The sequence below is a fragment of the Chaetura pelagica genome, unplaced genomic scaffold (genome assembly GCF_000747805.2).
Source record: "Chaetura pelagica isolate M959 unplaced genomic scaffold, ChaPel_1.0 scaffold436, whole genome shotgun sequence".
NCBI lineage: Eukaryota > Metazoa > Chordata > Aves > Apodiformes > Apodidae > Chaetura > Chaetura pelagica.
In genome coordinates this window covers 2,979,149-2,984,353 of record NW_009953651.1, presented here as the reverse complement: position 1 = coordinate 2,984,353, position 5,205 = coordinate 2,979,149, and the positions used below count along the sequence as shown (strand labels likewise).

General features: G+C 55.2%; 1 protein-coding gene across 1 annotated transcript in view; it reads right to left on the bottom strand.

The window, feature by feature from the left end:
* GOT1 (glutamic-oxaloacetic transaminase 1, soluble) overlaps positions 1 to 5,205 on the bottom strand; it is an 11,129-nt gene that overhangs the window by 5,572 nt on the left and 352 nt on the right. The window lies entirely within an intron of this gene.

The window sequence follows — 5,205 nt, the reverse complement described above, 5'->3', positions numbered from 1 at the left end:
CCGTTAGGAACCCGCCGCCTGTCTCCAGCAGCTTTTGAAGTTTGTGGGAATTCGCCTGCGATCCTGCAGCACCTGGGAAAAGCTCCGAGGGACGTCGCAAACAACATCCCCGGCAGCACAACACACACCCCCCACCACCCCAACCCCCCTCGTGACATAAAACACGGGGATACGGGACGGGAAAGGCCCTGCTGTCCCCAAACGCTTTCGCAGACAACCCGTGTCATACACTCGCTTTGTTAACCCAGCCAAGATCCCTCTGAAAACCAGTCTGGCGCCTCCTCTCCCTCCCATGCTAAAGGTGGCTCCACAGCCCGGGAGGGAACCCGGGGGCACAGCCCTTGCCTCCCCCAGCTCCGGGCAGCACCTGGAAGAACCACCCAGTACACTTTTTGCTTAGCATGAGAGCAGGGAAGAGGCAGAGCTGCCCCGCGGCACAGCAGTGTGCCAACGCTTCTGCCTTCAGAGAAAACAGGGTAATGGGAACTTCAGCAGAGGAGCAAGACAGTAGCACTAGACAAAAGCCTTGGCCCTGATGAGGATTTTAGCCCAACTCAGACAAAATTCCTGTTGGACCTTGAAAAAAGGCTGCTTGGAAACCTCGAAAGGGCTTTTAGGTCTGCTCTCTGCAAAAGTGGTGAACCCCTGCAAAAGACTGACCTTGTCGAGGTGCTGTGAGGGCATCTCCAAACCCTATTTTTAATTCTAACCCTAACCTTAAATCTAACCTTACCCTTAATGCTAGCCCTAAGCTTAACTCTAGCCCCAACCAGAAGAAGAGCACTTGTGTGTCTTGAGGTCTGTGGATGCTGTTAAATGAGAGCAGTGCAGTGCTGAGCACAGAAGCAGTTGATGAGGGCAAGGCCATCAGAGGTGAATGGGGGGAGCCCACCCCAGGTTGAGTCATGTCGTGCGCTCACAAGGAGTAAAGCGCTGCACTAGTGGGGTGCTGTGATGTGAAAAGCCAACCAAGTGTGCTTAGTGCATCCTAATTGTGGAGCAGACAGAAGTGCTGGGGAGTCCCCAGACTGGCAGGCTCTCACTGCACTTACTGGTTTCTAATTCTACCACTCTCCAAAGAGCACCAGAATATCTGGGGACACAGCCAAGCCCTTTCCCAGTGCAGAGCAGGGAAGCCATGAAGGCACAGGGGCGCTGCCTGCTAACCTGGCTGCACCAAGCTGCTGCTTTGGGACCACTGGAGCAGGTTGAGCAGTGCCAATTGCAAGAAAAAAAATTAAATATTAGTTTCCACAAATCAGCATTGTCTTGGTGCCCTCACCTGGAGTCTCCTGGGCAACATGAGCTCAGTGGTCCCGGTCCAGTGGAGATCATCTGTGCCACTGCCCGTGCCTGTGAGGCTGGGGTCGCAGCAGGAGTTACCTGCAAGTGTAACTGGTTGCCTCCAGCCCAGCTGGTGTCCCATGCCCTTGGCAGCACAGAGTGGGGTTCTGCTGGGAAACAATACAGGAACAAGACAGACAGGCACAAAGCAGCAGACCGCCGGGCCCCCGAGCCGGGTGGCTGTGTGTTAGCAAGATCCCTCTGGCCCTGAGCTTTCATCTCCCCAGCCTACACAAAGGGTGCCACCAAAATGTATGTAAAAGCAGGAGAAACATGGGAGCCAGCCCTGAGGCAACCCTCCCTTCATCTCCTGCCTCCGACTGACAGCCAGCAATGACCTGCCACTCAACGGGAAGGCTCACACACCTTCCCGGGAGCAAAGGAGCCCCCCGGGCATGCATCACCCAGCTGCACGCAGGAACGGACCCCCGTGCTCAGCCCCCCCTGGGAGCCAGAGGCAAGGGGGAGATCAGCGGCCAGTGCGGTTCCTGCAGAGATGCAGCGACCGCTGGGGACCAGAGGCTGAACCTGCGCTGTTGAGTCCTGCGTGGCCTGAAAAAAAGCCTTTCTGAGAGTGTACAGATGAGCTCTGCTCACTCCGCCTCCTTCATTCACACTGTCTCCTCCATTCCTCCTTGCAAGGTCTACTCTTGCACCCCTCCAGCCTCTGTCTCATCCTCTTCCTCACCAGAGCCCTGCCCAGCATCGGGGCGCCCTCAGTCTATCCCAGCATCACAGCAAGGGTTTAGGCTGCCCTGCCCGAGGCGCTGCCCACCCCGGGCTGAGGCTGGGCACAGGCAGCGTGCGAGCAGGGAGCAGAGCTGCGGCCATTCCCAGAGGGTGCTGCGCAGAGGCTGTTTTCCCAGCCATCCACCGAATACAGATGTTTTCTCAGTGCAGGATCCAGACAGAGGAGGGTAAAATGTTTTCATTCCAACCTCCCGGGGTCAGGTCATGGTTTGTCTAAATGGCTTTTGTTGCTGTAATTATCAGATTAGCTGATCTCTGGCAGTGGTTTAGGGGCAGCTACATTAACGGCGGATCCTGACCCCCTGCCGCCACCCTGCCCAGCTGGGGTTGCGATGGATCAGTGGGGACCAAGGATGCCAGGAGAGCCAAGTGAAAGGTGCATGCTTGGTTTTCAGTTGGCACCCAGCAGGAACCTGGCCTGGGAGCTGCCAGCACATTTGGGGAAGGCAGCAGCAACTCTCCTTGACCTCCTCAGTGCACACGATAATGCTGAGCTGGGCCTGATCCTTTTGTCCCACTACTCAGTGAGACAAAGCACTGCTGCCCCAGAGCCCAACCCCAGGCACATGCCTGTTGCCATGGCTGATGTTCCATGTGCAAACACCAGAAATGGGCACCTGAAGAGCCCACCAGATCCCAGGGGGTTCTGGAACCCTGCACGACAGTTGGGATGAGGGACCCTGGGGTTGGTGCCCAGTTGTGGGGTGCTGCAGGGGGTGGGCAGCCCCCCCAGCAGCTGGGGAGGCATGGGAATAGGAGCGTGAGATACCAGGCGAGACAGAGAGCATGACGGGGAGATGAGAGAGCAGGGTGAGGGGCAGATAAAAAGGGATCAGGAGTTTCCGGCCCCCACCAGCCCCTCACCGGGTCCATCTGTCAGCGCCTGCAAGTGCTGATGGCACCAAGCCCTGGTGGCAGCCAGGGTCGCAGGTCCTGCTGAGGGGCACTGTCTGGGGCTGTGAAGGAGACCTTGCTGCTGCCTTCCTGCTGCGCCAAGGCTCAGACCTCAGAGTGGCTGGGGATAGGCAGTGCCCACACACAACCCCATGGGTGCCCCTGAAGCTGAGCTCCCAGCCACACTGTTCTGCAGCACCTATCTCCTGCTCTCTCACCCCCCAGCCCCACCACACACACAGCGCCAGGGATTTCATTCATTGGCACAGAAAAAAAATCAGTTCCCGCTCTGCTGAATTGCAGGCAAACACACAGGGGCTCAGTAGCTGCTTATTCAGGCACCATGTCCATGGTGGCCTCCTTCCACCTGACACATATTCCCACCTCCTCTCTTACCCGCTGTAGCTGGGAACAACAGCAGTTTCCCTTGAGCAAGGCAGAAGCTTTAAGGAAATGAAATAATTTCAAATCAGAAAATATTTTGTTTCTCTAGAAAACAAAGTATTTAAAATGTGGTTTCACTCTATTTGAGTTTTTGAAATCTTATAATGCCAGAAAATAACATCCCATTGAATTAAGACTTCTGGAGCAGAACATCTACATCTTCTCTTTCAAAGAGCATTTCAACTTCCTTTAATCTTTAAGCATTTTAACTTCTTCAGCAAATTTCAACACCAAAATTTTGCCTTTAAACAGCATGTTCCTGAAAAAAAGTTTTGGCTTCAGCAAAAGATAATTAAAGGGAAAAAAAAATAGTGGAAGCTATATCTCTGGCATTTTTCCTAATTAGCACCATGACAGAGCTTGGTTAGCTCCAAATTCATCTTCTTTTCTTCCAGCTGAAAGCCAGGCAGCAACCCAGAGCAGAGAGAGCAAAATCTGTGCACCCTAAGAAGGAGCGTAACCACCAACCCAATTAGACTCCAGCTCTCCTGCCATCAGTGCTGCCTGGGCACAGCCAGAGGTTCATAATTTCTTTATTTAAACCTATTTTGCACATTAATCCCAGTGTCACTGGAGTCCCAGCCCAGTCCACAGACCACTCAGGATCTGCCCTGTGGCCATGCTGACCTCTTCTGTACACGCTTGTCCCCCAGGCACCCTGGAGGAGTGCTGGCCTGGAAAGGGGCAAGTGATGGACTAGTTCTAGTACTCACCACAGCATGAGCCACAGGGGCTGGGAAAGCATGTTTCAGAGATCTGCTTTCCCTTCATTTTTCCTGTTGCATCAGCACCCACTGGCAGATGTTAGGAGACCAGCCCATGGACCATGACCTGCCCAGACACTGATGTCCAGTACCCTCTTGCATTAAAGATGGTTTCCCAAAGGTACAGAGGACCAATGGAGAAAAGACTGGGCTTTCAGTCCCTAGGCATTCCCAGCCCCAGGGTAAGCACTGCTATGTCAAGGCATGGACTTTTGCACAGCCAAAGATGCTGGTTTTGGGAGGTCTGATGTTGGGAGATAGCTGCCACCCCCAGAGGCAGTGAACCCCCTACCCAAGCCTGTGCCACCTCACCAGAGAGCCTGGCTCATTCCTCACTACAGAGACACCTGATGTGCCACAGGGAGATGATCCACCACAGCATGCCCAGCCTGCCAGGCGGCTGCAGGAGCCCCGCTGCACCCATGGGGCTGGTGGGTCAGAGGTGTCTGCAGCACAGCCAGTCCCAGCAGGACCCCTTCGGGCAGGGTGTGTGCCCCAGCACAGCTGGGACAAAGCCAGGAAAGAGGACTCCAGCTCCCTCGCAGGGAGCCTGGTTCTGCGGGTAGCTTCTGGACCTTGCTGTAGGAGCAGATTTACTGAAAACAATTTATTTAATATAAAAAATAATTTCTTACAGCATTTTGGCTGGCGTCAGCCGAGCGCTTACTCACCCGGGAATTCAAACAAAGGCAAGGCTGGCGCCCAGCCAGGGGGTCGGGCGCTGGGTGGTCGTGTCCATCCCGGCCTCGGACCCGCCTCTGGGTCACTTGCGAGCTTGTGGCATGATGTCTCCATTTATTTATTGGAAATGTTTGAGCAGGAAATGCTAATGGTTTGGGCTTGTGGAGACAGCTGGAGGGGTCCAGCAGGAGCTGCTGGGAAAAGGAGGGTGCGCTGGGATGGGACAGCCCGGCAGAGAAAGGGGAGTCAGCACTGCCGGTGCTGCCGCTGGGGATCTGTCCCCTCTGTGTCTGGGGGGGGGGGGGGGGGGGGGCCCCACGCGCGGAGA